The sequence below is a fragment of the Trachemys scripta genome, chromosome 2, assembly GCF_013100865.1.
Source record: "Trachemys scripta elegans isolate TJP31775 chromosome 2, CAS_Tse_1.0, whole genome shotgun sequence".
Classification (NCBI taxonomy): Eukaryota; Metazoa; Chordata; order Testudines; family Emydidae; genus Trachemys; species Trachemys scripta.
In genome coordinates this window covers 130,447,665-130,459,891 of record NC_048299.1, presented here as the reverse complement: position 1 = coordinate 130,459,891, position 12,227 = coordinate 130,447,665, and positions in this window count along the sequence as shown.

The window sequence follows — 12,227 nt, the reverse complement described above, 5'->3', positions numbered from 1 at the left end:
GGTCAAAGCTGGGTGGTTAGAGTCCAAATATAAGCCAAGTCGATATCAAGCCAGAGTCCAGATACAGGCAGAAGGTCGAAGCCGGGTAGTCAGAGTCCGATGACTTGGGGAGGATGAGGAGGAGGAGGCAAGGCTGGAGCGGGTCGGTGGTGAGGTTGGAGTGAGGCTAGAATAGGGCAAGGACAATGCTGAGCCAGAGTTGGTAGCCAACTTTGAGGGTCAAGGGTCACACCAAAGTCAGCAGCAAGACACAGGAGCCGAGGGTCAAGCCAGAGTCAATAATCGGGAACTGGAGGGAAGGGCAGGTGTGCATGCAAGCAGGAACCAGGAATAAGGTGGGGATTGTCTCAGGGCAGGGGTTTGCTTTGTTGCCCAGATGACTTGTGGGTACTCCCAGACACTGCCCTAGAGACCTGGGTTCAAGTCCCACGCATCCTCATCTGGGGCCTTTCTTCCTAGGAATAAAAGAAGGACAGCCAGATGAGAAAGATGTCTCTGTCTCTGGGCTGGGATCCAGGCCAAGGGGAGCTCCCACCCAGGCTATGTGCCAGGGCCTCCTCACTATCCCTAGCTCCTGTTCATTTCACACTCGGAGACCCCCTCCTAGCAGGAGGGAAGAATAAAGGGCAGAAAGTGAAGCTGCCCCTGAGGGGAAAGGCACTAGCCTGGGACCCAGTCCAGTTCCCAGATCTACACTCAGGATTGTGAGACCAGGACCACAGCCCTTCCTCTGTGTCTTAGTCCCCACCTATCAGATAAGGAGGATCCTTCCTTGCCCCAGGGTGCTTGTGGGGAGTTTCATTCCTGGCTGGGAAGAGTTCAGATACCATGTGGGTGGATTGGGTCCCGGGTGGGGGGTGGGTCAGACATTCACTAGCTCATGGGTGACCATGACCATAGCAGGCCATGGGAACATCTGAGCAGTGCCACAGGGTGGGGTTCCACATCAGGCCACCACTCCCAGACTGCAGTGGTTATTGATGATAAACCCTGCTTCTACCAATGTTCTCATTTGTTGTTGTCCTGGGCTGGGCCAGCCCCATGGCACTGAGAGCCTGATGCTTCCTAAACTGGCCTCTGGGCATGGGCAGGGGGTCAGGGGGGGCGTGTGATGAGAGGGAGGTGGTGTTCTAGCTCTGGCTCCCTGGGGGCAGATTCCTCCTGTGTCGTCTTGGCATGGGGGGGGGACTGAGGCGCCCTGCCACAGCAGCCCTGGCTCTGGGAGTGCTGCAGATGCAGCACTCTGCCATTCCCCCTGCTCCTAATGCAGAGCTTTTTGAGCTCCACAGGGGAACATAGGCCCTGGCCCTGACATGCAGGCCCTTCTGCTTCTGGCTGGGCAGGGAGAGCTCGGCCTGGGAGCAGGGGCGATGGCAGAGAGGCCAAGGCCAAGAAAAAGAGGGTGGGGAGAACCTTATGCCCCAGACAAAGGGGATTCGTGAGCAGAGGGAAAGGCCCCACGACACCCAGAAAGGAGAGGATTTCACTCAGTGCTGTTGGCTCTATCTCCACTCCCGCTAGCCCCTCTCCCCCACAGACAGTGAGACAGAGCAGTACCTGCAGCAGGGAGTGGACGTGTGAGGTGGGGACCTTTTAAGGGTGTCCCATGGGGCAAAGCCCATGTAGTGCCTTGGGCACCTGGCGCAAGCACCAGATGTAAAATAGGTGGGCCATCACTTTGTCTCTAACATCCTCCTCCTGCAAGGGAACAAGGATTAGTCAGAGCCTCAGACACTCCCAGCAACGAAGGGTAATAACAGCACCTGGAGCCAACAAAATTTCCACCCAACCCCCAAGATGAAGTCTCGTCTCCTCTCTAGTGACCTCCAACCCCACTCCCACCATTGCAGAGTGAACTCCTCCCCCATTCCTCTCAGTCCCCCCATGAGAGTTGTTCTATCTCCAAACCCATCTGGGGAAGCAGCTCAGCTCCCCAGAATCCTCTCAGCCACCCCTCCCGCTCCAGCTGTGGGTTTGGGAGGCTTTTGGCAGCAGTGAAGTGGGGTGAGAGGAAGTTGACACCTTTCCCCTAGTGACCCCGGGTACTTATAGTGAAGTCATGGATGGTAGCTCTGGTGAACGGGTCACATGGGCAGCCTCTGCTAACTGAATCCTCCAGTTCCCCCAGAACAGGCCCAGCCCAGCCAGCAGCAGGGCAAGCTTTTCCCGGCCCATGTGCTTGAGCCCAGCCTGGTTAGTCTTCGTGGCCCTTTCAATCCTTGGCCTCCAAGGCTGCCAGTGACACTAGAGAACATGGACACTAGACTTCTAGGAACCAGCCTGAGGCCCTGAGAAGAAGAAAGGTTCGCAGAGATCACTAGGGGAGTTTCCAACCCCTTGCATGAGCAATGGTAGCTTGTCCTGTTGATGTGATGCCTCTTATGAAATAGCCTTGCTGGAGAGCTGGGTCCAAATTGCTTTGAGCTACTCAGGGGACAAGCTGGCACCTAACAATGGCACCTGCCATGATTAATTCGTCTCCTTTCTCCCAGGTCAGCAAATGGGAATGGGATGGCAGTGACTTTCCATGGCCTGGAGGTGAAAGGCCCTGGGTCACTCCCCAAAACTAGAATAATCCTTCTCTGGTTACCTCGTCCCCTATCAAATGGCTGGCTTTCCCCATGATGGAAAAGGCTAGGAACAGCCCAGCCTGGCTGACATGTAGCTGGCGGTCGTGGATGGCCATTAGTGCCGCCTGCAGGAAGGATCTTGTCTGGCCTTCTGAGAAGATCTCTCTGAAGACCTAAAACCAACAGTACCAGAGCCCTTGACAATTGCCCAGAACCAGGCTCCAAATCCCTCTAGTGGCTCATGTGGAGAGTCAGTCCTGCTGCACCCCGGGCAGCTAATTCCCCTTGAGGACCTTTGGGATCCCATGCCCAGGAAACCCCCTTCAGTAAGAGGTCACAGGCACTGAGGCCTCTTATAGCTCTTTCTGGCGCAGGATTCACGGAAGGTGCCATGACATGCTGAGAATGTATCCATGTGCATGAGCCTGGCGCTCTCTGGAATGTAGCTCACAAAGACCACACAGGACCCTCTACTGCTTCCAGCAGCGATTTCTCCTGGAGCTCACATGCTAGAGGTATGGGCCTTTCAGAGCTGCCTCCCTTTCCACTCCCCACCCCACTGACATTTCCACGAGCCTTGCGTACGGAGCAGTAATTCAACCCAGGGTAGAAGCTCAGTGTCCCTGACCCAACTCTCAGGGCAGGTGCAAATTCTGCTTCCTGACTCGCGATAGTGCAGGGCAAACCCCACACCCTTCCTTACAGTCATTGTGTTCTGGGAGTGGATGCCTGTTAAGGATGGTGTCTAATGCTGAGAACCCTCCACTCCCACTGAAGTCACGATCTGGCCCTAGGTAACCAAATGGTGACACCTGACACGTTTTGTGTGCTTCCTCTGTGGTCCCTGCTCCTGCCCCTGACTTCCCTATGGGCTCTTTCCCTTCATGTGTCTCAATAGCTCCATTCCTGTCCCCTCACCAGCTGGCAGTCCCCTGGATGGGCTGATTTCCCTGGGGTGAGGGACAGAGTTGGGCTCTGAGATAAAACAGCCAATTTCCCTGGCACTTTCACACTCATCTCCCTGATTCAGGGAGCAGGGAAGAGAAAGAATCAGCATCTAAGCTCAGGTCGGTCGCAGGACGGGGCTTCTTTCTATAGGGTCCCATTGCTCAGCAGAGTAAGTCTCAAATGAGGGTCCTTGTTTCTATTGGGGTCCCTCTGCCCAGCTCTGGTTGGTCTAAAAAGAGAGGCCTTAGTTCTCTAGGAGTCCAAATGTCCAGCTGCAGTTAATCTCTGAGGGGCTCATTTCTATAGGGTCCCATTACCCAGCTGGGTTTCTTACCTCTCTTCTGCAGCAGTAGCTGGTAGAGCCAGTAAATCCCACCCTTGGCTTGCCATCTGATGTCATCTTTTCTTAGAAGGGCAGACTCAACTCTCTTCCGTATCTGTCTGAGTTGTTTTGTTCAAACCAACATGTACAAGGTGAAAGGCCCTTATTGCGTAGAAGGGTTGCACCTCAATACGTCAGGAGTGATGTGTAACTTGTTTGTACCTATGTATAAAAATGCATCTCTGGGGTGGTGTCTTTGTCTGGCCTAGGGGGCAGCGAAAAGTCCCGCCATTGGCTGAGCCGGTCCATTGTCAGGGAGCACATATGTACTAGCAGAACTGTAGATATCTGATCCGGGGAGCTAGAGACTGTGTTTCATTTGGCAATAAACCTGTCCGGGTGCTTTTGTACCTTATCGGAGTCTGTGGTCATTGGGGGTTCTCTCGGGGGTCTGCTGAGTCAGCAATTTGCGCAGAGCCGGGGCAGCACACAGAGGGAACTCGCACGCAGCCAACTGTTATCAACATTAAATGGAGCAGAGCACCACACCGGTAGTGTCTGACGACACCTCCCATGGAGTTAAGGGTAAATTTCCCCCAGACCCTGCCATTGTGCTCACCTCCAAGAGGTGCTGCAGCTTGTCCGTGGTGGGGGTTTCTGTCAGCAGGTTCCTCGGCATGAGGTCCAGGCTATCTGCATAGGCCTTCTGCAAAGCCTGCAAGAGGAGGGAGCACCCATCAGTCATGGGATCTGGGGCTACACCAGTCAGGGGATGATTAGGAGGGTTCTCTGGAGAGCTCTGGCAAGTCCCCAAAGACACATTCTGGCATCTCCCATTCACACCACCCCAGGGACACTTAGCAAGAGTTCATGGCCAGATGCCAGCTGGCTCTTCAATCCTGGCCCTTAGCAGTTCTCCGCACAGGGCTGGTACCCAGCAGGGTACGGAACAGCCAAACTGCAATGGATGGGAGCCAGGCACCTGGGCAGAGTCCAGGCAGCAAAGCACAGAATAAGGAGGGAAGGAAAGGATCTGCCAAGGATGGGTAACACTATCCCCTCTGGAGGGAAGGGGTCCTCCCTGCCATTTTGTTAACCTCTGGGCTTGTTCCCAGCTCTGCTCACCCCTCTCCTATTCTCAGCAGCTCCACCAAACTAAGGGAGCAGGGACCACAGGCCACTCCTGCTGCTGGGACAGAGAAGTGGGATGGTGACCTACCCAGAAGGGAGTGGTGTCTTTCCCTGGGCACATGGTAAAAATGCTGTACAGGACAGCTCGCAGGAGGCCTGATTCCAGCTCCAGTTTGCTGGAAGGAAAAGGAGCCTGTATTAGACTTTGTAGCACTAGAGTGGCGCTGGCACCACCATGGACATGAAACGTGAGGGAAATAGGCACTGGCCAGCAAAAATGGAAACAGAGGTGCCAAGGAGCACAGTGACCTGGCTGAAGTCACAGAGCCAGTCAGAGGCAGGCCTGGAATAGGGCATCTTCCCCTGATGTCAGAATTGGACCCTGCTGGCCCTGTTATCTCTGCCCCCCAACCCCCATCGGTGATCTTCTCTCTAAGGCCACTGTAACATCACTGTGAAATCAACCACCCAGCCAGGAAAAAGTGAATGTTCCCGCCTCCTCGGACGAAGAATGCGAACACCCACAATTGCGGGTGACCTAGGCGGGGGAGGATCTGTGATGCCCGGCTCTGGGCCTGAACAGCACCTGGGTTAGGGCACCTGGACAGGAGGCCCTGGTACCTGAGGTGGCAAACCGCAGCCATAGGACTGGAGAGGATGGAGCTTGGCTCAGACTCCAGGGGAGACCCAAAGGAGACAGAACAGTGAGTGATATTCTGGCCCTGCTGACTCACAGGCACTTCCCAGAGAGGAGGCCAAAGTACGCTGCAGACATAGCCAGCATAATCCCCCCACATCCCTCCCACCCATCCAACTTACTCACTCCCTCCCTCTCTCTCTCCAGCTGGGACCTCCAAATTCCTCCCTACCTCAGCCTCAGCCACCCCTCCGGCCCTATAATTCCCCCACTGTCAGCTCCAGAATAGTGCCAGAATTTCCCCTTTCCCTGCTCCCCAATCCTCAGCCCCAGGAATCCCTGTCCTCTGCTGCCACCTCCAGCCCCACCATCTCCCCCCACTGGCCCAGGGAGGGCCTCTCTTCATCCCATGTCTGGCTCCCTCCCCCCAGGGGCCGGGCATGGGGTCTCAGTCACCGCAATGCTCTCCACGAGGGCTGCTTTGGAGCAGTGCAGCTCCGGGGTGTCCTGCCCCTGCTTTTGTGTGGAGAAGCACAGAGTGGGGATAGCGTGCAGGAAGCGGAGTTGCTTGGCTCTGTCTTGCACCCGCTAGGACTGGGGTTGGGGAAGAGAGAGCCTGTTAGGTAGAGACTTCCCCACCCCACCCAAACCTGCTCTAGGGCCCAGGTCCTCCATGGGGTTGGACAGGGAAAGCCCAAAACCATAGTGTCCTGCACAGGCTGGGTTTGTAACTGGGACAGTATCTGTGGAGAGAGGAGACCCTGGCCTGTGTGAGATAAACACCCACTCTTGGGGGTCCCAGATAACATGGGAGAAATGCCAGGCAGAGAAGGAAAGAGAATGACTTCTGCCGCTGCTGAGGGGAAGGATGGGGTGCAGTGGAGAGAGAAGTGCTAATGTGCCCCCCTCCTCTGTAAGGAACCCCATGGCAGAGAGGCCACACCCTGCCCTTCCCAGAGATGCCCTCAGCCCCATCAGCCTCAGGGCCCCATGGCAGTCAGGCCAACCCCCTTCATCATCAGGGGCCCGGAAGGCAGCTCCCCCAACTCCGCCCAGAATTCCCTGCGCCGGGCGTGGCTGTGCCGCACCCAGGCACCACTGGTGTCAGTGGGGCTCACATGACTGAGGACTAACAACTTAGCGAACCAATGGGCACACGATGTTACTAGCCCCTCTACCCCAGTTCTTCTCCCTTGGGTTTCCCCTCACCTGCATTGGGGGAGCCTTCAGCCTCAGGGCTCTCATACTCCTCTGAGGTGCTTCTGGCCCCTTGGGAGTAGGCGGAGTTGCTGGTGCTAGAGCAGTGGCCAGGCAGGGGGATGGCTCCTCCTGGGCCCTGGTGCTGGGCTCCTGGCTCCTCTGCTTCCTGAAAAGGAAGCCCCAGAGCCGCCTTGCCCAGCTCCTGCCCTGTCCTGGTCTCTCCTGCACAGTTGCACCCTGGGCCACCTCCATGTTGGCCCAAAAGGTGCCTCAGGGCCTGCTCTGGGAGTTGGTGTCTTCCTCCTCCAGGCACTTCCACCGCTTGGCCTGGCCACAAGATCCTTCCCCACTAGCGGAGACAGAGGGGCCGCTCTCCTCCTAGGGAAGCCAGCAGCTGCTTCTCACTGGCTCTGCAGCCACCTGCACAGCCTTCTTCCCCAGCCCCTGCCTGAGCCTCTCCATCCTGGAACTGAGTGGGGAGCAGCCATGAGTCTGGGGTCCAGGCAACCTCTCACTAATGGGCCTGCCTGCTCCATCCCCACCTCCTCTTCATGGGGGCAACTCTCACTCACTGCACGCCCCACCACGGGGCTCAGGGACTGCAATCTACACACACTGGCAGCAGCTCACAGCATAGGCTGCTCCCGAAGTTCCCCCTCCCCACTGAGGCACTGTGACACCGGGGGAGTCTCATCTAGGGTGACCAGACAGCAAGTGTGAAAAATCAGGACAGGGGGTGGAGGGTAATAGGAGCCTATATAAGAAAAAGACCCCAAAATCGGGACTGTCCCTATAAAATCAGAACTCCTGGTCACCCTAGTCTCATCCTTTCAGAGCAGTGGGGTTTTCAGTCTGTTTGGACAAGCAGCTCCCTCCCCCGCCACAGACCACAGGCCTTCCCAGGCTAGAGAAGGAACAGAATCCGGGAAGGAGTCTAAGCTTGACCTGGGAACTCGTCCCCAGCTAAACTTCACAAGGTCCCAATGTATGAGGCATGAGTCCCCCTCAGTTCCCACTGACTGGGGTTGTGGGTGTTCAGCGGCTGGCAGGGTCTGACCCCCCCAGAGACACTCAGCCTGGGGAACAATCTCCTACAAGGGAAGGGCTGGGAGCCCTATTGCTGGGCTATTTCCACCATACTGGAGATGGTTCTGGAGAACACCCTGCAAGAAACATGCTGCCCAGTGTTACCTTAAGGGGAATAAGGTAACGCTTCAAAAGCGAAAACTCTAGAAATAGTAGGAGGAGGAGGAAATAGAAAAGGAAAACCCCTTTTCTCAGAAAGGCAGACTCAACTCTCTTCCATGTCTGTCACCAGTTAGATTAGCTGACAATAGGTGTGTCCCTCCCTCCATATGTGGTGCAGTGAAAATAAAGAGAAGACAAGGTAATATAGTACAAACAAAGGTAAGTGTATTAAGGGTAAAGGTACAGAATCTGGGTAAAATAGGGGGAGAAACACAAGCATAAACAAACAGTGAACCAGTGACTGATTTAGAAGCTTGAAGCTCAGACCACAAAACCTCCCTTGGTATTCGAGAAAACAACAAATAATACCCCAATACAGAAACCTTTCCCTACTATTTCTAGGTGCAGTAGATACAATATATGGATGCAAGACCCAGGACCTTCTACTCTCCGGCTGATTGGGAGCCTTCGAGGAGGACCACTGGGGAGTCCATCAGTCGTCAGGACTTTGTTGCAGACGGGGAGACCCTCTGGGATGCTGATCACCAGGAAAGCAGCAGGACCCTTCACAGGTAAGGTAGATTTGCTGTGATGGGGATGGCAATCCTTCCTCAGTCTCGCTATGGGATGGATGGTTTTCTTCTCACTGGCTCTGGAGCGATGGCAAGACCTGACCATACATGTGCTGCCACTGGAATGGACAGCCCCGCTCAGGCACTGAGCAAGATCTTATATAGTCTCCATGGTGGGAAAAGGTCTGAGGGAATGGAATGTTGGGGGCTGGATCTGGCGGGAAAAGCTGTTTCTGTCCGGTTTGAGACAGGGGAATCCAGTGTCTTAACTGTAAATAAGTCAGTTTACAAAGATGGAGTCTGAGGGTCACAGTTCATATACTCCATGTTAGATTTCATTAAAACCAGTGATTCACATAACATTACCTCATAAATGCAATTAAGACAGCTAATTGAACACATTAAACAGTACCAAGATTCCTTACTTATTTATATCTAACACCAGGCCCAGAGCGAAGGACTGCAGGGGGCTGTGTTATCAAATCTAGTCTCACTGGGAGGAGATTCCCCCTCCCCATTTCTGCCTCCCCCAAAGCAGAACCAGGAAGCCTCTGAGGAAATGCTACATGCCTTTCACTTGCTCTAGATCGTGCAGTGCGGGATGGCAGATGCTCAGTGTTGTTCTGTCCCTTGCCCTCTTCCTCGCTCCAAGGTGGGCTGGGAAGGGAGCTGCACAATGCCCTGCCAGCAGAACAGGTTGTAGAAACCAGGAGACCAACAGTGGCTGTGAAAACAAGACTATGTTTTATTGCCAAAGGATGGATAAACTCAGGCTAGCAGCCGGGTGTCCAGAAAACTGACATACCGCGGGCAGGACACTTCCCGTCTCAAGGTCTCCTAGCATCTCTCACACATTCCTGAAACCTGACAAGCCAAGGACTGTAAGGAAGTGACTCCAACCCCACTGACAGAAAACTGTGGCCTGGGCAGGGGAAGCCACTGCCTCAGGGTCGCACTGGGAGTCAGTGACAGAGCTAGGGATGGAGGCCAGGAGTCCTGTGTCCAGGCCCCTGCACTAAGCACTAGAGGAACACGGCTTTTCAGAGATGGCAATTGCAAGCAGGACCCTATTCCTAGTCTCCCTGGCTCTGAGAGGGAGTGTGAACTGCTGGAGTGACTGAGGTAGGGAATTGGCAGTCAGGCCTCCTGACTTTCATTGGTGTTTTTTCTGTTGAGTTATGGAACCTTGGGCAAACCATTCCCCCTCTCTGTGTTTCAGTCCCCAGCAGTAAAATGGGGATCTAATACTTACCAACTATTGTAAAGCACTGTGAGATTTACCCAGGAAAAGCTGCTCTGTAAGTGCTATGGAGCACTGGACCATGAAAGGTCAGATCCAAATTCCTAGAGTGAGGAGTGTTTGGATCTTGGCTTTCAGTTCAGCCCAGTACAGTGAGAGGAGCCCATTCCACAGTTTGGATTGAGGAGGATCAGCCCTTCCTGGGTTTGGAGATGAGCTAAGAGGCCTTTCCATACTCATCTGGGTAGATAAAAATAGATGATTTTTAATATATAAACTGGATTTGTAATTAAATTAACCACAGGTTTGTTTATTAAAACTAATATTCTTAAAATTAAATTTGAAATTGACAACCTATGTTAAGGGCTAAATTTATGACAATCCCTGAAAATAATTTAAAAAGAAGAGAAAAATAACATTAAGTGAAGCATGTTCATTGCTAAGTTTTTAAGACAGTCAAACCACTGAAGTGATGGCTAAGCCCCTGGCACTAAAGATTGCTGAAATGCTAACACAGCTTTGGACAGCAGTAGCTTCCTTGCAAAGTACAGAGAATATTTTCTTCCTTTCAGTTTATTCATTTAAAAACCACTTTTGGGGGCTTTGGTTTGAAACAACCATTAATTTTTATTCACCTTGATTTTAGAAGAACTACTTAATTCATGAGAATCAAACTGCTCATATTCAATTAAAGGAGAGAAGGCAGCAAAAGTCATCGTATCAATCATTTGTTGTGTATTATTTCCTCAGTCTTAAAAGAGACTAACTAGAGGGTCGGACACTTGTTTGTTTTTGCAGGCCCAGCTAACAGGTGGGGAGAGGAGCAGAATGCTGTGTCTGTCCCTGAACCAGTAGCAATTGCAGAGGATACTGCCACAAAACCTACATTTTATTGACAAATTGTCTAAGCCATGCCTCTTCTGCTCTTCTTGTTTTATAAGTTTCAGATCAACAAAACCTTCCCCCTGACAGTCACTGCCCATGTAGCGCTGTTGGCAGAGGAGCCTGAGCAGTAACATTGTGACATCAGAGGTAACTCAGCTACCCATCGCTCACTCACTCCAATAACCTTGAGCATAAACCCTAAACCTGCTGCCTGTCTTGGTCATCTCTCCCATTGAAACCCGCACGTTAATTTGCTTGACTCCTTTCAATCAATGGGGTTGAATTATGCAAATCAGCTGCAGAGAGTTAGCACTGACTGGCTGAGCTGACTCTAAAGTCACAATGCCCCTCAAATCACAGCACCAATTTAAGGGGCACAGTGTGGAAACCAGGGTTTTGTGGTGGTGTTGTTTTCCAGTTGTCACCAAAATCAAGAAGATTCTTCCCACTGATGCCTAGAAATTCCCTGAAATTTTGGATGTAGTCTTCAAAAATTATCGCATGTTAGAGAGACAAATGCCATTGACTTGAGTGTTAGACCTCACTGCACTCAGCCAACAATGACCTGAGTCTTCTCCTTATTAATTCAGCAAGAACCCCAAACTCGGCCAATCAGTGTGGAGACTCTCAGGGACTGGAGGCTGAGCAATCTCAACAGATGGCCAAAAGACAGCACTAGTCACCATAGGAGATCACTCTGGTGGAGATCTCTGTCAGTGCACTATTCCAGCCCCACCTCTTTGTGAGGACCTCCTACAATGATGGCTGGAGCACAGCCCCACTCACCTCAGGAAGAAGAGCAGCAGAGAGAAATGGAACAAGGGAGATAAGAGGGAAGGAGGAAAAGGGAAGCAAAAAAGGACAAATTCCAAACGCCCCCAGCGAGTCACAGATTCATAAATCCGAAGGCCAGAAGGAACCACTCTGATCATCTAGTCTGACTTTGTTTAAATATGGGCAATAAAACTTCCCTCAAAATAAAATGGAAATTAGAGCAGATTTTTTAGAAAAACACCCAATCTTGATTTAAAAAAATACTAGTTGTGGAGGATCCATCACAACCCTGGGTAAATTGCTCCAAACCCTGACTGTTAAAAATAGTCACCTTATTTCCAGTCTGAATTTGTCTAGCTTCAACTTGCAGCTGTTGGATCTTGTTATATCTTTGTCTGCTCAAGTGAAGAGCCCATTAGCAAATAATGATCCCTTACGCTAATCCCTTAACCTTCACTTTAAGCCAAATAGATTGAGCTCCTGAAGTCTGTCATTATAAGGCTTGTTTTCTAATCCTTTAATCATTCTTGTGGTTCTTCTGTGAACCCTCACAAATTTATCAGCATCTGTCTCAAATTGTGGACACGAGAACTGGACACAATATTCTAGCGTGGTCGCACCAGTGCCCAGTACAGAGATAAAGAACCTCTCTACTTCTACCTGAGATTCTGCTATGTATGGGTCCAAAGATCCCACTGGAAGCTCCTGGTCAGCTGCTTATCCACCATGACCCCAAGTCTTTTTCAGGATCAGCCTATAT